At 40.5% G+C, this 24,676-nt stretch overlaps 1 protein-coding gene across 2 annotated transcripts in view; it reads left to right on the forward strand.

The window, feature by feature from the left end:
* Positions 1 to 24,676, forward strand: part of LOC121622865 (spermatid perinuclear RNA binding protein) — a 74,269-nt gene that overhangs the window by 10,613 nt on the left and 38,980 nt on the right. For both annotated transcript variants that reach the window (XM_041959903.1, XM_041959904.1), the window contains exon 2: positions 18,836 to 18,941. The gene's annotated coding sequence lies outside the window, so the exon portion shown is untranslated. The remainder of the gene's footprint in view (positions 1 to 18,835; positions 18,942 to 24,676) is intronic.

Raw genomic sequence — 24,676 nt, forward strand, 5'->3', positions numbered from 1 at the left:
GGAAATAGAGCTTTGTAAATATATGGTGTTTTAAGAACACTGTAAAGCCTTTACTGCACTCTACAATAACTTTGTTGTGTAAACCATGCCCAGGCTACTGTGGGATGTACCTTTTATATTGGAAATGTTATGCTGGTCCAGCTCACTGGCTTTTCATCCCCAGCTCGTTAGAGCTTTGGTCCGACAGCTCCCACACAGCTCTCTCCAAACAGTCTCTCTTGCCAGCCCAAAACACAGAAAAGCAGTCGAAACCACACATCATGCTGGCTCAAGCGTGCAGGGTACACCTGTGATTGGAAACTGACTCGACCGACAGATGTAATTCATTTGTAGCTTGGATCGGTGAGTGCTCATAAAGTGGTTCAATTAGAGAGTTCAACTGAAATAGAATCATATGTTACCATGCAGGCGAATGCTACAGCAAACAAACATCAGGCTCTACGGCGCCACCAGACTGGCAGTGACACTAACCGCATGCAGTACTTATTCTAGCTTTCAGGCTGAGTGAGTGTGGGCATGTCATTGTGGTTACCAAGTGGGCACCAACCTTCACAAATGACTCATTGAGTTAGAGACACGATACCGCAAGAAGACTGAACAGTGTCTGCCAGCGTCCCTGTAACACCCCCTTCTGTTCCCAATCTCAAGAGAACCAGTCACTTCTCACTGATATCGTGTTATGATCTTGGTAGCATGAGCTCCTCTTGCAGGAAGTTGCAAAGCCTGAGAGCCCTGATAGTAAAGGCTTAGTCACCTCCGTTACAGCACCAGCTTAGTGTGTGGAACAAGCAGTCGGGCCCTGCTAAGAGAACCAAGCTGTGCCTCAGCTCATTAGTGATAAAAAGAGTTCTGATATGTCGCTGGGGGGCTTTATTCAGTAAATTTAAAATGAAATCTAAAAAAGCAGCTCGGGTTGAGCAGGGGTGATATGATTTGGTGCCGCAGTTTGAACGAGCAGCAAGTGGGAAAGATAACAATACAGGGAACAGGATGGTCTTTAATCAAAGAGAAATATGTCTAGCATTGCTTTATGGTCTGTTGACGGTGCTCTTCATGGAAAAAAGAGCCGTCTCTCCCTAAAGTCATATGATGTACTAAGCAGAGTTTACGACAAGACATTCCAAAGCAGAGAGAATGATCTTCCTTGTGTGGTGTCCTCTGAGTATTTGTATCCTGTGGGAAGTGGGGCTTTTTTGTTAACAGTGATGTAATGATGTGCTGTGAGTTGTAATATATTTTGTAACTCAGCATGGACTGTTTGATCACAATGTGCATTGAATGGGTGCAGGGACATGCGTCTGCAACTGTACTAGCTGCTGGCGAGTCCATATAAAATGATGTGTGTTGTCTAGCTCAGTGGTTATTTGCTCTTTGTGGCAAACTTTTATCTGATCTGTTGTACTCAAGAGAACTTTGCTGTATATTGTATTTAGTTAGAGATGTTTGCTCTCCATGGTGCTGAAATTCTCAGTTTCAATCAGCAGTGAGTAATGATTGTCTTTGTTTGAATTGCTTTTGCAGCAGCTGATTAAAATCAGAAACACATCTGTACCTCACATCCTTTGTTAGACACTCTAACGGTTGCTGTTTTCATTGGCTGGGACATTGACTGCTTGGCTGTCTTGTCAGCAGTCCACAGTGTTTGACTTGTGGTAAACGTGATTTGTTTCAGTTTTTTTAAATTAAAGGTTGGCTCTTTGTTTGGAGTGTGTCATTCTCCATCTGCTTCCCTCTGCTGTAGAATCAGGCTTATTGTCCAAATGGCTCAGACCTTAATCCTTGCATTTACATCCTACTCAGGACTGCTTTGAGGTGGTACGTTGATTCCATGCCTCAGACCATGACTTTTATTTATGAGTCTTTCTGCTTTTGTTGGGCAGTTTGAATATTTTTACAGCATTAGTGATCATTTATGGGACCACTTGTCGAGTCATAAAAAAGAATTGGCCATTTTGAATAAAAGATTTTGACACTTTTTTTTAAATCTGTAGCCTTTACGTGTGACAGGACAGAGGAGCTGGGGTCTTTTGTGTGTTTCTTTTGTGATTTGCTTGTTGTTGCTATTTGGGATCTAAGATGGGCCTTTCAGTTTTATTTGTGTCCACTTTGAATAGGGCATTTTGTATAATGCGCTATGATTGAACTGCATTTATTGGAGCACCGCTAACAGTGAATGTGAGAAGCATAATGGATTCATGTGGGACTTGGAGGAATTGCTTAAGGATAAAAACTCACTTTGATTTTTAAGCAATGTTTTGTGTGTTAGCAAGAGAAAGTGAGAACGAATCTTGGTTGGTTTGCATAAATAAGGAAAATATTGACTGATGTAGGTGGAGGCTGTTGTTAATTGGGAGTCTACGCCAGGTTTTATTACTGCTGCAATGCACCGCTATCTGTGATACTTTATGTCGCTTAATGATGACGAGAAAACAGACCACAAAGAGAGAAGCAGCAAAATACGTTCAGGGCATGTCAGGGGGAAAAAGCAAAACAGGAAGTGCTGAAATGCATTGTATGAACAGCTTCCCTTCTCTGGCAGTGTTGTGCGCCCTTCAGACTGAGGGAATCATCTCCTGCGAGACCTGTCTGTTTCGGGCTGCTGAAAAGCAAGCCGTGTTTCTGCTAACTGAAATGAACCAACCAAAACAACCAGTAAACTCATGAGGCGAGTTTTTTTTCTAAATGAAACTCAAGCCGCATGGCAAAGAGATCAGCTCAGACACACTGAATTAGCAGGCCCGTGTCTTATTCATCCTTATCGAGGATACTTGATATTTTTCGTTCAGCTCTTTTCCTGAAAAAGGATCTTGATTCAATCTTAATCAGCATTAGCAAATTAAGGTTAAGCAATTTGGACAGATTTACAGTCTAACACAATGTGGTCATACGAGAGGGAGGGAAAGAGACTGCAGCACCCTGTATTGGCAGAGGGGAACAGGACATCAGTTGTAGCAGAGGGGAACGAGGTCCTCCTCTTCAGGGAGCAGAGCTCACCTGCATGGTTCAGAGTTTGGCGTCTGATTGCTTTCGATGGTCGTTAGAAACGATGAAACTGTAACTTTGGGGACAAAATGCTCTCCTTTGACATGGATTATTAGTGTGCATTTTACTCATGTGTATCCTGCTTCCAGCGCTAATCTTTGGCAGAGTGTCAAAGCTGAGGCAGCTTGACCATCAATAGTAAACAACCAGTTGTGATTCACAAGCGGATATTAAAAGATATTTGTTTTTTATAGTTTTTAGATGGTTAATTGTTGATAGCATTATATTGTAGAAGTGTCAGTTATTCTTATCACTCTGCATTATTCATAGTCATTTGATCACTACAACACTGATTAGGGACCTTTTCTTCTTCTCAATTTACTACGTGACCTACCTTTAGCCAACTGTGCTGTGTGTTTTGTGGTGATATTGGCGGTTCAAGTCTGTATTGGCATTAGATTTGTGTTACCCTGCCAGGACTACTGGCTGATTTCATGCCTGTGTGCTTGCTACTGTACTGGCTTCATGTAGGATGGCCATGTTTACTTTATGTTCTGATTTTAAATATGTGAAATACTTGGCATGTCAATCATTCTATCGGCTCATTACTTTATAGCCATGCAACAATAGATGAAGCTGTTGAACATCACTATTTTAACTTGGAAGACTGAATTTGTTGTGAACACATAACACAAATCAACTACAGCTGGTCAGAGGACTCTGGGGAAGGAACTTATTTTCTCCTGAAGATTGCAGTTACACAGCAGCCAGCAGGATAATAACGTGTTTTGCATTGTGTGCATTAGTTATTGTTAATGTGTTAAATTTAGACACAAGGCATGTAGATACAGCAATGTTTGTATTGCTAGTTTCATAAACAACACTGTAATTAGATGCACATTTGTTTTCCACAACATATACAAAAGTCACTGTTGCCATAAATCCATGCTTAATTGAAAGTCCCTGCTTCCTTTTTTCATAAGGTTAACCATCCTGCCTCCTGTGTAATGTAAACCTCATTTCAAACCATGTGGTCGTTTCAGCTCTGCTGAATGGGGCTGTTATCAGAGAGGTCAGAATTGCATTTTCTCACTGTGTGTAGTTCTAGTCAGACCACAGACTTTATCTATGGATTAGGTGTAGGCTGTACTCTAATCTGTGTTTATTTGATAAATTGTTTCAGGTAAATGCACACACACACAGGTTTTAAAGCGCAATGCATGTCAGAGTTTTGGTTTCAGTAAGGTGTGTTGAATTACCTATGCGAGATGTTTTTCAAAGAGCAAAGTAGAGAGGGAAGATTCCAGTCATTAAATTCCTTTATTGTTTTAATGCTTATGGACTTTAAGCTTTTCAGTTGGTGGATTTTAAACAATGCATTTCATTGTTTTCTGTAAAACCATACATTACCAGTTTGCTAAACTGTCAAATCTAATCTTTAAATTTAGTTATGCAGGTGTTGAAATGGAAGAATATAGGTACACATGTCTTTTCTGTGTTTGTGGGCCAAAGCTTGCAGTAATGTGAGCAATTATGGGGCTGTGGCTGCAGTAAAGCTGCACAGAATTATCATGGTCACACTGTCATAACAATATATTTAATTGCTGACTTGCAAGAAAGAGACATCTATTGTCCTAACAGTTAAAAAATAGGAAAACTGCATTCTGCATTGATTTGTGCTCTTTCATATTTCATGTTTTCCAGTTAAAAATAGTATATGGAGCAGTGCTTCCACTATTCAGATGCATTAAAAGACTACTGACTATGAATACTGTTACAAAAATGCCATCAGATACTGATTCTTAAGTCAAAATTTTATGGAATAACAACTATAAATATAGTTTAAATTACAAGTGCGTCTGTCCATAATGGCTGAGAAAGAAAGTGCAAGTGACAGCTTTCAGTTTTAACTCACAATGACCTCAACATTTGACTCTTCGTCTCTAAATAATTGCATGAATCCCAGACGTGAATTATTTTCTGAAAAGTTATGGCGCTCGCTATGAATTGTTTCCACACCACAGCCAACACACAACCCAGCATTTTTTAGTACTCCACTTATACACAGAAAGGCTTATAAAGGCTTCATAGTACTTTCTCTGAGTGATCCTGATTGCTGTCAAAGGTCTACTGTAGCAAAACTGTAGTGCAGTGTTTCTTCAACTAAAGGCCTCCCCATGACAGGGATGGTATTATGTTTTATGTTTATTAGGATAGACTAAAGTTACCCTTCGGGCCCTGCTTTTAAAAGACTGCAGTGTGTCACTGCACCATTAAGGCATATGGGAGTTATTTAACCCCTAAATATTTCTCTTCTCTTTCATACAAGAGTTAACACACCAACACCATGTGTCACCATCACATGTACACACTCCAGTGCATAAAGCTGTTCTATTGAACAAACACAAATACAGCAGGGGGTTTAGATGTAAAAACATGGAACCCTGGAGGGCTGCTGCAGTGCAATACATATGCTGTAGTCAGCTCAGGCTATTTCTGTTGCCTCTAGTCAGCCAGCCAAGAAGCAGCCCTGCCCATTTCGGACAAGCCCTGCAGGTTAATCCATCGAGACCTTCACTTCTTAATCATTTGAAGCACTGGTCTCATTTTAGGCAAATTTAGCTCTATCCAGACACTTGCATGTCTCGATTCATAGTGGAGATTGGGTAATCTGCATATAGTTAACAAGAAAGATTACGAATTAGCAGAAGTAAAAGGAACAAAAAGTTAAAGGTTATCTTAATTATTCTGCAGTAGATTGACCTTCACTGAGAAGTTATTTGCATAATCCTTTTTCACATTATTGCTAACCTTTGCCAAATGAATTGCCATGTTCTGGCTATGTGAGATCAACAGAAAATACACAGGTGGGAAATCCCCCAGTGCAATAGTGCTCCTATATTAATTTGTCTTCTAGATGTATGGATCAGGCTAACACACACACACACACCTAGTGCAGTTCGTACAGTAGCCTGATAAATAGCCTGCAAAATAGTTAGTATGCTTACAGCATTCTTCATCAATAAAGATGTTAATTATGTCCCAGAATTGCTGACCAGTGCAGATTGTATGGTTTATGGGTTAGTCTTATAGCTGCAGTGTTGACTGGGGCAAAAATAAAAACCCAGAAACACAGCAGACCATGAAATATTTGGTGCATGGGATTACATTTCATAGATTTAAAAACTGTGAGAGAGAAACTATGGAAAGCCTTCACGGTGACTTTGTAATTTAGAGTCAATCTGAAAATAGCTTGAATATCTAAAAGCATTGAAAATGGTTGGTTTTGTCCAGTTATGTAAACAAATAATCCTGAATCCTCAGATCTTTAACCCACACTAGCATGCATAGACACTGGAGAGAAGCAGCAGCTGAGCAGATACTGTGGCTAAGAGGAAAAGAAGAAAAGGTTTGGGAAAAGTTTAAAGTCATTATTATAAAGATTTTATTATTCAGCTAAACTGTGTCCAGGTGATACATACATAGATATGCTTTGCAATGGCAGACAGGTGCACAGGCTGAGATAGAAGAACCATGGATTTGATGGATGGGAATGGAGCAAAATGTGGACCAAAATAGAAGAGATGCTGAACAAGCAAATAAAAGGTGAACAGAGATAATCATACATCATATCAATTAGTAAAATAGGAGACAATTCTAGAAGGAAAGAGGATAGACTAAGGAACAAATGCATGACATGGAACGTTGTGCACAGCAGTGTGTGGCCAAAGACCAAAAAATTAAGTAACTTGACAACAGTATTGCTGTAAATTAATTTGTAAATTAACCAAGTTAAAATCAAATTAAATCATGTTTTTAGAGGCGCAGTAAAATGTCAGATAATGTTTTAGGAGTACAATATCACATTTACCAGTAATTGTTACATGGTAAGGCATTCAGGACTTATGTTGTGCCCCTGATAATACAGACTGCAATATAATAACTTGAGTTAATACACTTTTCTTAATCCTGCAAGGTTATCAGTCGGTTTCATCATCATTATCATCAGTTCAAGATGTGTCACATTGCTTAACTGCTGGATAATTAAATGCTGCATTATTAATATATTAACTGGCAATGCATTACTAGATTTCATTCACCCATTTAGGGAGATGTGTTAAAAATGTGTATTAACAGTAACAGAAAAGAGACGAAAGAGAAAGGGAGACAGAGAGCAGGGTTAATTGCAACAGAGGAACCCGGGAGCAGGATGTGAGAGAGGTGAGCTAGCGTATGTGGTAAAGTCAAGGATGTGTTTATTAGCAAGAGGAAAGGGTGAGAGTGTAAACAAACGAACTGGAGACGGACAACAGGGGGAGATGAAAAGATGTTCGATGGTTGGATGGGGAGGATAGACTGTTTGAAGGATGGAAGGATAGATAGATGGATGAACAAATACATGGAAGGGAGCCTTGGCAGCCTTAGGTGAAGAGAGAGACTGACTTGTGCTTCACACTGATACCACAGACTGAATCGATATGATACCTCTCTCTCTCTCTCTCTCTCTCTCTCTCTCTCTCTCTCCCTCTCCCTCTCCCTCTCCTTCTCTCTCTCTCTCTCTCTCTCTCTTTCTCTCTCTCTGTGGGAATTCTCTGACCCAGTTTGCTCCTCCACCAAGCAGCACCAGAGTTATTTTTACATATTAACAGGAGACAATAGTTTGTCCTCTACTTGTCCTCCCCTTCATTCGTATGCTTCCTTCCGCTCTTCCCCTCCTCCATCTTGGCTGTTCCCATCCTTTCCTCTTGTACAATCCCCTGCTTCTTCCCCCTCTTTTCTATATATGTCTCTACTGGCTGTGATCGTTTGTCCTCCTTTAGGGATGTAAAGGTTCATCAACTCCCTGCTTTGTTTGGTTCAGTATTATCTCAGTAAGTGAAGCAAAATCACAGACAATTATGCACCTGAAACAAAGGTATATCATTGATGACAGGGTTTTAAATATTATTTTGAGATGTCTGAAACAATTTTTAAATAATGTACTTGGGTCTTTGCTGTATTTGGTGTTGTCATACTTTGTGCAGTGTGGTTAATGCTCAAAAGCCCAGTGTGTCCAAATCTGTATTTCAATGTAAATACACATGCAGTATGATATAATTATAGACTATATAGAAATATGGATGTAGTCTCAGTGATGTCACCCATAGGTTTCCGAAGCACCATTGTGAAGCTCAGTGACTGTGCCTCCGGCTGTCGCCATCTTGGCGGTGCCTGGCTGTGCCAAACTCCCGGCTGATCCAAAAATGGGCAAAGAGGTTGAGCTTGGGTGGAGCGGAGGTGGGCTGAATGAAGCCTGATCACTGATGCCTAGCCGCTATCTGTCACTTAAAACAGCCACACCCTTAATCATGCAAAACTTTATTCCTTAATATAATTTAAATGAGCGAGTTATATTGAAAGCCGCCTCCATACAGTTGTAATAACCTGGGAGCTTGATACATTTTTTGTACAGAATTTGTTTTCATTTAGGTTTTCTTTGTCAAAGAAGAAATCTGCTAGCCTGCCTGTGCAATGCAATGTTATTGTAATGTTTACTCTCAGTAACGCACATTCTACTCCACTGGGAAACACCCATATCGAAATGATTATTTTACAGACATTACAACGAGCACTGTTGTCGTCTTTCTTCATGAAATGTAGCCACACATTGTACCATTTTTCTCTATCCACCATGACTCCTTGTTGCAAGTTTCCAGCGGCTTTGACACATGAGTTTGACGTCATTGTTTTGCAGTGTGCAACTGTTAGAAAAACATGCTGGCATCGATAAAAGAAACTGATTTGCAATTTGCAACTGGTACTCAACAGTTTCGGTTCTTGATTCCCATCCTTAACTACACAGTGCATACATTTTACACTGCGGATTGGAGAGTAAATGTAAAGCACTATACAGTAAATAAGAAGTTATTTTGGACACAGCAATAGAGTATATCCTTTCCATAAGTAATGAAGGTAATATTCACTACACAAACCCCACAGAAAGTGATCAAATCTGCTTAACTGTGTAATGTGTGAGAAGAAAGAACTGCTATAGAACTGCGTATGATAGAGCACACATCCATAGTTCAGAATATCACAGTAGACCTACTCAGATATTTCCTGTGATTTATCAGTGTACAGTATATTGCTATGTATTACCATATCAATCATTATCACTTCTAATTCAGAGAGGGGGGGATTGTGTTTTTCACATATATACTCAATGCTCATTGATTGATTGTAAAAGAATGAGAAAACACAGGTTCTTCCAATGCATCTGCATCTTTTTCCTTTTATTGAATCTTTCTTAAATGGCCTTCACCCTCGACTTTGCCCTCCTCTCCTCTCCTCTCCCATCCTCTGCTCTCCTCTTCTCTCTCTCCTCTCCTCTCCTCTCCCGTCCTCTGCTCTCTTCTTCTCTCTCTCCTCTCCTCTCCTCTCCCGTCCTCTGCTCTCCTCTTCTCTCTCTCCTGTCCTCTCCTCTCCTCTCCCGTCCTCTCCTCTCCTCTCTCGTCCTCTGCTCTCCTCTCCTCTCCTCTCCTGTCCTCTGCTCTCTTCTCTTTCTCCTCTCCTCTCCTTTCCTGTCCTCTCCTCTCCTCTCCTCTCCTCTCCTCTCCTCTCCTCTCCTCTCCTCTCCCTTCCCTCATCTCCTCTCCTCTGCTCTCCTCTCTCTCCTCTCCTCTCCTCTTCTCTCCCCAGAGAGTAAAGGGACAGAGAGTGGTTGCAGGTGTAGACAGGTCATCTATTTGCCTCCTAATGATGATGGATGGCAGGACTGCAGAGAGCAAGAACAGAGAGAAAAGTGGAGCGATGCAGGGGGATAAAGAAATATCAGCGTAAGAGAAGACTGTGTTTATATTTGTCTGCTGGCGGGCAGATTTTGGGAGTTTTAGTGATATGTTGATCCTCAAGTGTTTGTATTATTCTTGTCATCTACCTGACAGCAAACAAACACACGGACACCTGTGTGGCGTGTGTGCAAGGTGACATCTGGCGTAGTGCATCTTCTGAAGACACACATACACCTTGAGCGCACGCACACGCACACACACACGCGCACACACACACACACACACACACACAGAGTTTCATCTCTGTCAGTTCTGACTTCTCTGTCCTGTTTACAGAAGTAGGAGAAGATGCTGGCATCTCTTGGGGTGTTCTTACACATTCTCTTTTACATACACACATTCATTATCTCACCATCTCCACTTCACAAACTCTGTTGCTGTATTTTAGTGGCATAATTATTTTTTTAAATCTTGACATCTCCCTGTGCAGTTTGACAATGTTTGTTTGGTAAACAGTAAATCACTGTATCTTGGCAGATTATTGTATTGTTTTATCCTAAAGAGAATCAGCAATGTGTAGCGAACACACACGCCAAGAGCTAAGCTATTGACAAACAAGTACATTAAATGATTAATTTTATAGTATTATATGACCCCATTTAAAGCAAATAATTTATTAGATATTATTAGGAGTAGGCGCACAGCTAAAGATTATTATTACTATCATTGTCCATAAAGTTTTAGAAAAAAATACTAATTGCTTGTTAAGCCAACAGTCAAGAAAAGCAGACTCTCACATTTAAGAAATGTAAAGTGTAGGTATCAAACCTCCAAACTTTTTTGTTAGCAAAATTTGCAAAACTGGTATACTAATGTTACATTGCCTGAGAAATTATTCATTTACCTCATTTAACTAATCTCACAGGCTGATCAAACCACTTCTACAGTAGATGCTGATACTGAAGAATGCTTCTTTGATGTACAGGAAAAAAAGGTGCACAGTCCATACTTGGCTCCCCTAAAAGCCAAATTATTGCTCTTAAGATATTGTGTCTGTGCTGAATGGGAAACCACATGTGGGGTCACAAGCAGTCACATCCACCACACTACAGTTATTTTCTCACAGACCTCCCTTCTCTCAGTGTAGCTCACCTCTCCGATATTTCACACCTTCCCATCTCAGACCTCCAATAGGAGTGTGAATGTAAGGCTGACAGATAGGAAGTGTTAAGACCCCATCTGGTGGGGTTACCACACAGCACACACACATGCATACGTGCATGCACACACATACACACACAGTGGTAAAGTCTCACCCTTCCCAAAGTACAGACAAGGAGGCAGGCTGTAGCTATGGCAACCTAGAGAGAAGGGAAATGATTGGGCAAGGCTTGGAATTGTTAAGAGCTACTGTATGAAGCCTAGGGCGAGACTTAGTCACTCTTTCTCAGTTGGTGCATGTGTGCACGTGTGTGTTGATACGAGAGTGGGTGAGAGAAACACAAGGAGTCAAAACTTCCTTCCCTTATCCCCCTTCCTGTCTGTCTGCCTTTTTCATGTTCTGTTTGAGCTCTCTGTCAGTTGTCAGGCTGATATGATATATCTAGGCGAGCACAGCATTTACCCAATGCAGCACGGTCTATAAACCTGGAAAAAGACTGAATTGCATCATTTGTTGCATACACTTGCATGCCTAATTTAATGAAATAAAACACTTCACAGGGTAGATAGAAAGCAGCCGCAGGGTAGCCGTGACATCAAATAGACCATATACTGTAAGTTCAATTTATCACTGAAAGAAGGCATATGTTCATATTTTGCCTTTAGAGGAGAATTTCCAATTTCTCTTTGTCCTTGAGAGTTTTATTACACTCCTGTGTCCTGTCTTCCTATTTATTCATCAGAGAGATTTGTGCTTGTTGCAGAAATCTTCAGTATACCTCCCATGCTAATGTTCAGACTGACCTCGCAAGAAGATGCAATGAAAATTGTACAACACTAGATTTGAAACACCTTTTAAAAAGCTCAAATCAGCCATCTGTAGCTAATCTTGATGCAAAATCAAGACCAGCTGCAGCTGCTTTACTGTTGGGCTAAACAATAGCTGTACACAAAGAAATTTCCGCTCTGACCAGCAGCTCTATAGCTGTTGGTCGGTCAGTCCGTCGGTCAGTTAGTTGGTCCACAAAATTTTTTTCCACCCCTTTGCGACCTCAAATTTTCATCCGAGGAGACTGAAATGTGTGAGTGTTTGACACACCCTCAGTGTGAGGTGTGGCAGGAGTGACAGTGGGAGTGGCCTATAATAAAAGGGTTCATAACTTCTAAACCAATTCACATGACCAAACTTTGTAGAAAGACATACACACACGCACAGATAAACAGACATTCACATACACACGCGCATGCACACTTCCCCTTGTCCCCTTTCATAACTCATGAACTGGTTCCAGGAGTGCCTTTTTTATTGATGATGGTTTGCCCCGACACTACACTTTAGCCACGTAGCCAACAGTTCTGTGGGTCCATCCGTTCATTGGTCCACAAAGCTGCACCCTCGCAGCCACACATTTTTATCTATGAGGCTAAATTCTTACAAAGTGTTCGTGTGTGAAAAGATAGTAAAAAATGTAATTTTCCTAAAGCCTAAAGTGAGTCTTAAATTGCTTGTTTTGCCAGAGATACTCAGTTTATTATCAAAAGACAAAAAAAAGCTGAAAATCCTCATAATTGAGGAGCTGGAACCAGTGCCTCAGTGTGTGGCATACTTTGCTAGAAGAAGTACCTTAAGTAATTGACAATTGACAAGTAATTGACCATCAGAATAGTTAGATACATTATTAGTCAATCAAGTAATCGATATTCGTAATCGATATATATATATATAAAAACACATAAAAGACTTGTCATTCATTTAATTTTCATGGACACAGAACAACCTGTCAGACATTGTTACAGCTTGGAAAAATAATGATAGAATATTTTTCTGTGTGCTGTCAGCCAGTAATTAGTTATTCCTGTAGCATCATAACATGAAATGCACATTTTCAAAATAAAACATCAAAAAATCTTGTGGAGCTGTTCTCAGTGTTCTTCCTTTGGTGTGTCAGCTTTTATCGGCGGTTCGACACAGGATGTCTAAGTTATTCCTCCTACGCTGCGTTCATGTCAAAGACTCTTTGCACTGTCTATAGGGTCCTATGCATATATCTCCGTGTGTGAATGCATATGCAGATGGGTTACTGTTAAACATTTAAGCCCCTGGTCAGCACTAAATATGAGTCATTTGTAAGTATTGATTTAGGGGACTTACACCTGGACACACAAATGTGCCCACAAACCAGCACCAATTGCTGCAGCTGTATGGAAAACATAGAGGGGGTCTTTAGTGATGTTTGAAACAGAGGTGTCTTTGTAGATGTCAGATCACAACCAAAGACTGGGGCTTGCTGTGTGCATCTGTGTGTGTGTGCATGTGTACTTTGCAGATGTTGTGCCTGAATCCATGTGTGAATGAGAGTGTAGTTCAGAACAGTGTTTGCATTCAGCTGTTATTAGAGCTCCGGCTCAGTGTTACAGACAAGCTTTGCTTAAATAAACTGGCTGTCCATGTACCTTTAGGAAAATTTTAGCAATGCAAAAAGTTGCTGCACCACAATTTCGTTTAGTACAGATGGTACTACCTTTTTTTTTTATCCTTCTTTTATGTTGAACAAAGGGGTGAGTAACCCTTTGATCAATAGTGGATACAATGCTGAAAAAGCTTTACATTCTCTTCCTTTCTAAACTAAAATTGCTCCTTTTCTAATTGGGCCTTGGTCCTTCAGAGAATTTTGGAGGTTTTATTTCAAACTCGACATAAAAGCCAAGTGTCATTTTGTGTGCGTGCGTGTGTGTGTGTATTACCAGTGGTGCAGCGTTCATAGAAATTCCCTATGATGTTTTTTTGCACCAAACCTGTTGTATAACCAAATCATTTTAAGCCTATTCATTTTATTCATAAGTGATTTATTCTCAAGATCAAATTTTGTGATTTGTCTGGTCACCAGAACATTTCAATTACGTACATAAGGAAGAGCTATTTGATTTCCCTGAACACTTGCTCCTGGGAATAAAGAAGTCAGTAGTAAATTGCTCTGCAGTGACAGCATCTGTGTGATCTTAGATTGCTTTTGTTGTTGAGCGGAAGGAGGTAGAGCAAAGCTTTCTGACCCACAAGAATGAGGAACAACAGGCTGAACCTGGAAACTCCCTGGCACCGCTCACTCTCTCTCCACCTCCCTTAACACTTCCCTCCCATGCTCCTCCCAATCTCAAGCTCTACCTCTGTCACTGTGCATTGCATCCATGCATCACCATCGCCTTCTCTCCCTCCATCCTCCCTTTTCACTGCTGCATTCCGTACCCTGTCGTGGCTCTGGAGGGGATGCAGACATTGAGTTTATCAACATCATTTGTATACAAGCCAGGTCTTCCTAACCCCTTCTCATCCATGTATTCATATTGTCTTCACCTGGCAACCCCCGCCCACACTCCATCCAGCCACAACCCGTCTCACCCTTCACCCTTTAGTTGTTTCCTGATTGGAATTCCAAAGCCAAGTCTAAGTCAGTGGAGATCTGTGGGCCAGCCTGCCTTATATCCCGAAGAAATAAAGGAACAGAACCAGTTACAGATTGTCCTCCACTGTCTGTGTGCAATGCATGTATGTGTGTGTGTACTAGTACTAACAGATTTGTTCCTTGCAGGCAAGTGGTTGCTGCATTCAGTCTGTACAGCATGTGGTTGTATGCCTGTCTATGTTTTAAATGTTAATATGTATAATGTTATCTGCACCTCAGGCTCGAAAATGCACCAGACACTAAATCAAACACATATGTGCACACACTGATCTCTGAAAATTCAGAAAATTGCCCTTTATGTTGTTAAATACATACTATTCTCAAGCATACATGCAAGAGCATCACTGTAATGAAAATGATTTATCACTGAGATTATCTGGATTAGGATTACATGTAATATTTTTAAATTGAGAATGAGGTTAGGGATGCTCTCCCACATCATGATTTCTCTTAGAGTGTATGAATATTAAAAAGGGATTGTCATTTTTATTTTATTTCCCAAATTGAATAGCAAAACAAATTTAGAATTAAATGGAATGGTATATTGTGTTTTTGTGAAAGCACAGTTGTGTGTCACAGTGAGATCAACTAATGCGCCTCCCCATGTCAGTCTTACTTTGGCTCATAAATATGAATGATTATATGATATTGATATTAATTGATGATTGAGAAATTACTAGTTACATGGTAATAATAATGAAGCCTTGGGCACAGTACTAAACATAATGAAATGATAGGTAGATAGGGAGTGCTGTGCCCTGTTTTCATCATCAAGCAGGGGGGTCTCCTGCAGCATGTGGACCGGAAAGCACAACCCTAACCTTGGTAGTTGTACAGATGGAGAGACAAGTGAGCAGAAAGACTGATCGACTGCACAAACTGGTCATTTTTGTATGCCTGTTGGTTTTTGTGTAGGTTACCATGTTGGTGTGTACATTTATGCATTCACAAATGTGTGCTCTTGGTTACATCAGTGACTCTGGCAATCTGTCACTAACAAGCTTAATTTCTCACAGGTTGTGTTTTATGCACTGAATAAAACATAAAATGATGTCTTTGTTTATGCTTCATTGCACTATCGCTTCTCGGTTTGACACCTACCTCCTTATTTCTCACTATCAGTAATGGTTTCCAAATGAGATGAGAAGAATTGGCAAATTAAATAATGCTGTCAACTGAAGGTTTATTTTTCTCTCTCATGAGCACTCTATTGAGAACACGTGTCAGTCACTGGAGACCATTATCTGACAGTATGTCTCCATTAACCCTTGTAGAAGTGCTCTGCCACAGGGAGAAGAAATACATAACCATGATCTGATTTTTTTATATATTCTCCATCTTTAAACTGATTCACCAGGCCAGTTAGAGGTGTGAAAAATGATTTACAACTAATCTATATGCCATGCTTCACCTCGGCCTTGTGATAAATAACTACATAGAGATCGTCCGTACATATAATATTAACATCTCTTATTTGGCGTGGTATTATAAAGCAGTTTTGATTGTGACTTTATTCGTATGTCAATTCCATATTGAATATGATGCACAATTTAATCACTGTTATTGCTAAACCATATTGCTGACTTACACGTTTTAATGACGACCAGTCTTGAAAATTGGTTTTGCTTTCTCTCTGCTTGTAATAATATACTTTTTGCTGGTTCATGGTAGTTGATCTGCACTCAAGGAAAACACAGGCCGTATGTCCTCTTTAACTTCTTGCTCAGCTTTTCAAGGACCCATATATCTAAAGTGTTTCAGTTGTAGTTCTGAGTCTCTGTCCTAGGCCCAAAATGCTGAATAGTGTATTCTTGCTCATCGTATGACATATAAGCTTTCAGCAAAAATAAGCAAACGTCAACACCCTCTACAGCTATCACAACCTCAGATTTTTATGCCTACTCCCTCATGTCACATCTTGTTTGTCAGCTGTCCACAGTTTCTGAACAAAGCATACAAACATAAAAATTGGTGTGATGAAGTGAAATGTGTCAGTGACAGTTGAGGCAATACTCAGATGCATGTAAACAAAGTTAAAGAGTTTAACACAGGGTTATTTAGGTTAATGGGATCAGATTTTAATGGTGTTATATTTTATGCAGGTCAAATTATAAAGGATTGAAATGCATTTTTAAATTCTACAGGAGGTTTGTTTGTGTACCATGCCTTATGTACTTGAAAATCTGACCTGTGTGTTGGCGTGTGCACGCGTGCCACAGTTAGGAATAGACTTCAGACAAACAGAACGTGACAGGGAACCAGTTTGTCTTGCAGAGCCATGACATAACATCCATTACACCAAACAACACCCAACTCAGTTATGCTCTATTATGCAAGGTGTGACTGCTTCTCCAGACAACACAAAGCAAATCCGGTGCATTTGCTCTACTTTGATTTTCTTGGCTCTGTGTCTCATATTTGTACAAGGTGCACCAACGTGATTTAGCTGTGTCCGGTTTGACAGGTTCATCACTGTAATAGAAGAAAGAGAATATGGTGGCCTGCCTAAAAAACACTACCTAATTACACTATTGGTTAAGAAGGTAAAATGTGAGAAATGACATATATGTGCTTTAAGTTTGCTCTTTCTCTTAATGTAATGCTGCTCCTCCATGTTTTTTCAAACCATGAGAGAAGTCATGTTATGATGTTCACAAACCTCACTCTCACTGTAGCTTTGTTTTACAGTTAAATCTCAAATGGCTGTGACAATGGTAGTTAGGTAAAAGAGGTTTCAATAGAGTATATACAAAGTAGTTTGAAGGGCTTTTGCTGTGGTATGTTTTAGTTTGGAGCTTGGCTTTGGAATGTGGCTCAGGTTGGGAGAGTCCACCCAACAAGCTACTAGGCAGCTTTTATTAATGTCTTTAAAGTACAACATTCTCTGAAAATCTGTGATGCAGTGCTGTTTCAGTTTCTGTAATCTGTCTGCATGGAAAGCAAATGTGGAAATGGAGTTGATGTTGCATGCACGTATTTATGTAGCGACACATATGCAAATGGGAAGGGAGGGCCCACTTCCTCTCAATTTTCTGGTCAGTGAGCGCTTCTACACTTCCACAAATATTCTTCAGTTTACTTTAGTTTCTCTCCCTCCGTACGATCCCTTCTTTTACACTTCCATGCTTCCTTTCCAAACATGTCTTTCTTTCTTTCTCCTAGCCCTAGCTCATTAGGCCCTTTCCCCTCTGCCCTCACTGGTTCTCCACTACCCTTTCTGGCGATGTTTGCAAAAAGGAGAGGAGAAAGTAATATAAGAGTAAGACTCTGCTGTGTGCATAAGAGAATCAGTTATACATCAGTGCAAAATAATTCCTCTTATCGCACAGAGATTTGAGACCAGAGTGCCTAATGGAGGTTTTAGTCTTTTCAGCTCTCTCTTTCTCTGTCTCTCTTGTCTCTCTCATCTCTCATAGATAGCAGTGTGGGTGCATGCTCTTACATGTTTGTGTGAATGCAAATCTTTATTTGCAGAAGGCCTGCACCATGTGAGGAAAATCTGTGCTGTTCGATAAAACTGTTCAATGTTGCAATGATGATATGAAATAAACAAATATTGAAGTGTCCATATTAGCTACACAGTTCATATGTCTCTCTGCTTTAATAGTCTATACCCACTGAATATAGAAATGAAATCAATTATTTTTACCAGACCAAATGTATGCACTTCAGTGTTTAATTATTTAAAAATGTTGCATTAAACAACTTGAAAATTATCACACCAGTTTTTGGGGACCTGTGTTACAAGAATATGGCTGAGTTTGCTGATAATGTTTCGATAAGGTTCTTTTCATTGAATTTTTGGAAATGAATGTGGTCCTTCTATGATTTTTAGCATCTAGTTATTAAAAATGTTGGAATGAAAGAACAACAAACAGTGACAAATAAGAAAAACATTTACAAATTTTCCTTTTTTAATCAAGCTCTATGGCCGTTCAAGTATAGATTACTGAATTTACGAGGTGGACATGAATGCACCATGAAGTCTGTCTCCCTGTGTGTGTCTGCTTCAAACTCTGACACCGACAGCAGCCAAACGCAACACGCTCATAAATGTCACCAAAACACGGCCTCTCAGCACAGTGTTTTACGGCATGACTATTTTGGTGCAAACATTTACTCGCCAGTGTGGCGGATATCTTTCTGAGATTTTTTCAAATGAAAATCTACCTGCATTTAGTGCCAAATGGGTGTTAATTTCAGTCCCACTGTCACAATAAAAATGAAAGGATTTTTGAAAGGATCTTATTCATGACATTTCAGGCCGTCTTTTGCAATGTGTTTATTGGACATGTTTATATCGCGATGATGAAATTGACTCAGTCAGCACTAATTTGCCCTTAATTTTTTCACTCCCTCCTTTAATATCAGCTTGCCAGTGTGTGAGTTAAGTTAAGCTGAACATAACCCTTAAGAGCTGTCGCACTGATTTAACTGACCTTTGACCATTTGTCTTCTCAGGTGGTGAACCCTGCCTTCTCGGACACCGTGACTCCAGACGGACACAGTGGCTGACAGACGCTGAAAACGAAGTGGGCAGATAAACAGACAGGGAGGACAGAGGGAGGTGAGTGAAATGAATAATAGAATCCATTCTTATCTCTCGCTCTGTATATCGCTGCATACTTAGTGGCTTGCGCTCCGCCTATGCTCTGTACGTGACGAGCTGCTGCAGGATTGGTGGCTCATTGTTTACAGAGCGGCCCAATCAGGAAGAAAACAAGAGAAGCCCTGTTGCAGAGAGAGATTGGCTGACACCTCTGCTGGGCCCAAGACTGTGTATGTTTGTCTGTGTGTATGTGCAATATATGTGGTAATGTAATATACATGACAAGCACACATACATATGTGTGTTTGTCATGTATATTGCATTAGCATCACAAGCTCACATGGAAAAAGTCAAGATTTTTATGCAAGAAGGAATTCTTCACTACTAAAGAAAACCATCAAACAAGGGATCGTTTTTTTTTTTTATCCAACAAAACTTGGAGAGGAGTGAAAAGCCATTTTCAGACATGCGACTGCATACTGTACAAATCTATGACTGTATTTTTTGTAAAAGTTTAAATCTGTATCTGTCTACCTACCTAAAGCCCTGGGATCATCTTGTGGTCTGGCGCTGAGGATGCTTTTAGGTCAGACACGTGTTTTTTCATCACAGTTGGTCAGGGGCTGTGGTCTGAGTGGCTGCAAAGTTCACCCGCTGCTTTAGTAAACAGCCTACTTATGTATGCAAAGTAGCTTTTATGCAATTCAGCCAGCGGCCTTCCCCACTATCATCTCAGTGGGAGTGTTTTGGGGTCTGCGTGTGTGTGTTTATGTGTAAATAATTGATTGCTGTAGAGGTTTTAGTGGATCGCTGGTGAGACTGAACCGGGCAGAAAAGGCTGCTCAACTGCTCTGCTCCACAGCGTGCATAACTAAACTATACCATGTCTGCTGCCGCTCAGGGGGGCTCTCTATGTTGTCTGGGGTGACCTGTTGGTGTTTAGTCACTTTGCTTCATATTGGTGCTGCGGAAAGGTTGAATCATAGAAAATGCGTACAAACATTAATTGACAACAACTTTTATATAAATCATTGAAATCATTTTTCAAGCCAAAATACAAGACATTGGCTGGATTTGCTGCTTGTCTATGGTCCATATCACTGCAAACTGAAGATGTCACTTCGAGCTCTGGGAAACTATGAGGGGCATTTTTAACAATTTCTAAACACGTTTTACACTAAATGATTAACTGATTAATCTAAGAATTGATACATTATTTGATCATGGCAATCATCAGCACTTTGCGTTGTGTGGTGTACCAGCTTGTTTAACAACATGTTTTTGTTGTGTTTTTCCAACAAGAAATAGTTTTCACATAGAAACGAATCGCTCCTTCTTTCCATCTCCCCCTCTTTTTCACACTCTTCTCATCTGCTGCCTCATCCACTCTCATTTTTTCCAGTTCTCTTCTTGTTTCTCTGTCTCACTCGGCCTTCTATCACTAAACGTCTTTTTTTTCTCTCTGCCTCGTTCTTGCCTCTTCTTCCTGTGTGTCATTCCTTCTCTTTCTTGCCCCTTAGCCGCAGTGTCCTTGAGAAAGCAGTGACTTTGCCGGTGAGCGCAGCAGAGCGCATCACACTCTCTTGCTCTGTCTTTTGCTCACATGCTTCCTCCATGACACACTCTCAAGCCCCCCCCCCAACACACACACACACACACACACACATTAGGTTGGTCCAGGGCAACACTGTCAAGCAGAACCAGCCCTTACAAGTCTCTTTCCTTCCATAAATAATTCATCACCAGTAACACTGGCTGTACTTTATGCAAATATTGACAAACCTATTGCAGAGAAAAATTGAGACAGTCGTTTCCTGTGTTGAGCCCAATTTCTGCCCACTTACTGTTTCCAGAAACATATAGTAAATCATCAGCAAACTGCTGATGCAAGCAAAAATATCAAAGTCGCAGTGCAATAAAGCGTTCCCCAATCAGTTGTTCGGAATGGCGTGAAACACAGTTGTGTAGTTGTTAATTATTAATTAGATAGATATTTTCCTTATTAGTGCTTGTGGCTGCTTGTCAGTTAGACCCCACAATAACATGGTGAAAACAACCAATAATTCAGGATTTTAGTTAAATTCACATTCTGAGACATTTAAGAGAGCTGGATTTAATGCATTCGTTCAATTACTCTTCTTCAAGGTTCGTCACAGAATTCAGACAAATTGCTCGCAGGTGATACCCTAGGTAGCCTGCCAACATGGAAACACAATCCCTCTGTGCCCTCCTCCTCATTAAAGGTGCCCTCCACTAATCTTGGATCATGACGGCCCATTGTCACAGTTTTCCGTAGCTTTTGAAATATAGATGGAGTCTGATTGTCTGGTTGTAAGATGAGATGTTATAGTCTCTTGATGCTGTTTGTTCCCATTGGTCTCTGTTTTCCATTAGAGTTCATGGAGTGCATATTGGGTCACTGCTTTTTCCTGCTGCCTTACGTGCTTTCTGTTGGAGATCAAGTATCTTGTGGTTACCTAGCTGCAGTGTTGTGTGTGGCAGATGTGTTTTTGTTATTGCATCCTGAATGATTAGCAAAGATGAAAGGTCAAGATTGAATTATCTAATACATTAATATACTGATATGCTGTAATCTTCAATACTTTGCATTCATCTAATCTTTGTTTTTACTGTTTTATTGTATCTACATTACATCTCTATCTGCATTAACACATATCATGACGGTATCTCAGTGCCGCCATGTTATCGCTGTCTTTGTCTCTGTCTCTGCTTGTATCTCTCTCACTCTTCCTTATGTTTGTCCCACGTTCAGATGAAAATGCTTCCGTAGCCATGGCGACCAATCCCAAGGGAAAAAGTTGAGGCTGCATCTCTTTCTGACTGTCTTTCCCTCCTTTGTCTCATGCCTTGTTGAAATATAATGCTTTTCTCACACACAAACATGCACTCACTCACACACACGCACAAACATACATGCACACTTGCATGCCAGAATATAGTGTGTCACATTGTGAGTCACAATGTTGTTTTGGTTTTAGTTCAGTTAAGCACTGATGTAAAATATGTGACCTAATTGCTGAGAAACACCAAACCTGTGGACAGAGTTGAGGATCTGTCTTTTTCTCTGTTTTCTGCAGTTTTCTCTTTTTTTCTTGCTTTCTTGCTTGTTAGTAGCCATGACTTGAACCTTTGCACATTGAACACTCACACAAAAAAGGCTGATGGAGAAAAGACTTCTGAAAAAGGAGGAAGATGAACAATTTCAAGTAGGAGCTTGAAAAAGGCTGTTGTGCTGATAAACAGAGTGAGCTGTCAGACGTCAGCTAGAGAGGGCTGCCATACAAAAATATGCTTTTGTCCTATTTGATTAGTTAAAAAATGTAGTTGGTTTGATGGCAAATAGGAAATAGAAAACTAGAAGTACCACCTTGCGGTTGTCTGCGTCCGACCAGTCAAGTTGCATTTCACATCCGTGTCTGTCCAGACTCATATATCTTATATCGACACATATGATTTCAACGGATAATTTCCAGTGAGAAACATGCTGTCTTCACTTAGACACTATTTTTACAGAGGAGTGATAGAGAGCTTCATCACATGGTGCAACGACAGTCACCTGAAGCTCAATATCAGCAAAACCACTGAGCTTCTGGTGGACTACAATGTTTCAAATATGGATGTTGCTGCAAAGAAGCTGCAAATTCTAAAACATGGATACCTCACATACATCTTCAACCCGGCAGCACAGAAGATCAATACAATCACCACAGTTTCAAGGTTGACAACTGAGATTGTCACCAGTTCAGTATCTGACCAAATGTGAAATATGGTCACAGTGGCCTTTGACTTTTGACCGGCAAAATGTAATCAATTCATGCCAGGTCCAAGTGAACACTTGTGCCAAGCTCCTTTAAGGCATTCCTGAGATATCTTTTAACCGGATGGATAGGCAACCTGAAAACATAATGCTTCCAGCCACGGCTGTTGCTTGGAGGTGTAATTAGCCTTTAATGTTCGCCAAGACACAGTCTGAAAGACAAACTGAAATTAAATGTGCAAGAAATACTGTTTTGTCAATTCATAATAATTAATTGTTAATTATTAATGATATGTCCGGTTCCTGTGGTTAGATAAAGTTTGTTTTAGCATTAATATAAAGCATTTTGTTATCAAGTGTGAAAAAGATGGTTGAAATGAATCATTTCAGCCATGGATTCTCAACGTCTTCTTGTCTCGCTTCACCTCCTTTAATCCCATATTTCTATTTTGACCCTCTTTTTCTCTTCACACCCTCTCCCATGTTCTTTCACCCCCCTGCCTCCCCTTCCTTCCTTCCTTCCTTCCTTCCTGTCCCCACCTTTCGCTCTCCATCCACCTCTGTCTTTCTCAGTCTCCCACTTTCTTCTGTTATTTCTTCCTTGCAGTTCTTGTTCTTCACTAGCCAGATTTTTCCTCCCTCATTCCCTTTCTTTTGCATTGCACGTCCTTATCTTATGGCTCCATTATTCGTCTCTAAATCAGTCTCATCCTGTCATTCTACCCTTTTCACTATGTCTCACTCCTTTATGTCATCCTGATTTCTCTCTTCCTAATCTCCCATCCTCCACCCTCCACACACACGTCATATTACACTTATCTCCCACTCTCTCACTGCAAACCTTTCCTGTCTCCCTCAATCTGTTCATTCTACGTTTTCCCTCTCTTATTCCCATGTTTCTAACTTTGCTTTTTCTCCTATTCTCCCTCTGTACACCCCCCTCAATCCCACCCCTTTTCTCTCTCTCTCTCCTCCTGTTCCTTCCTTTCTCCCTCTCAGTCCCTCCGTCTTCTCCCCTGAGTCGGAGAGACAGACAGGAAGGAAGTGTGTAATGAAACGGCCATATCAAGCACACTGCCCAAATTGACCAGGAATGAATGGAGTCACTGATCAGCTCCTGCTAAAGCAGTGCAGATGAAGAAGTAAGAGGGTTGGGAAGGAAAACGAAGCTGCCTTATGTAGCACTCATTTTAAGAATAAATGCTATCAGGCAAAATGAGTACGCAAAAATGTTTACTTTGTCTATTTGGGAATCAAATGGCAACATCTGTGGTGCTATATGTGTGTGTATTTGGGAACTCATATTAATGTTCTTCTGTTACTTGTGAGCTGCATACAGAAAAATAACTTTCCTGCCGAATTTTGCCTGAAATCGATAGCTGGCAAAGTCCATAAATTCAGTCATTTCAGCTGAAGGAGGAAGCAATCTGCATTCAAGAGATTTTCTCTGCCATTTGAGCAGAGAACAGAGAGGCAGGCAGGCAAGGCAACAGCTAAAGAGAGTGAAAATTAGAAAAACACTGACAAACAGAAAGAGACAGCCTGGCAGGACACACTCCCAAGTCACTGACGTTGGTCTATGTTTATAAATGCCCACAACACAAGTCCATCCTGTGAAATTAATTTCTTAAAAAACCTGATCCTTCAGTGTGATTTAGCTTTCGTAATGCATCTCGCTAATCTGCTCATCTGCCACCACCCATCATTCTATCATACCACTGTTTTTATTACGGAAAAATGGACAGAGAGGGAGAGGGATGAATAGAGAAAGGACACACCACTGGGATACCAGACAGTACTACAATGTTTGCGTGCTTGTGTGTGTTTGTCATCTTGTCTGCCACTGTGTTTTGTGGAGTTGAAGCCCATTAGGGAATTAGTCCACATCTGGACAACCCTAACTGTCCTCATGCACTCACAACTCATAACATACAGTATATGTGTCAGCACTGGGAGGGTTTTAAGTCAACCACTG

Source organism: Chelmon rostratus, chromosome 19 (assembly GCF_017976325.1).
Source record: "Chelmon rostratus isolate fCheRos1 chromosome 19, fCheRos1.pri, whole genome shotgun sequence".
Lineage (NCBI taxonomy): Eukaryota > Metazoa > Chordata > Actinopteri > Chaetodontiformes > Chaetodontidae > Chelmon > Chelmon rostratus.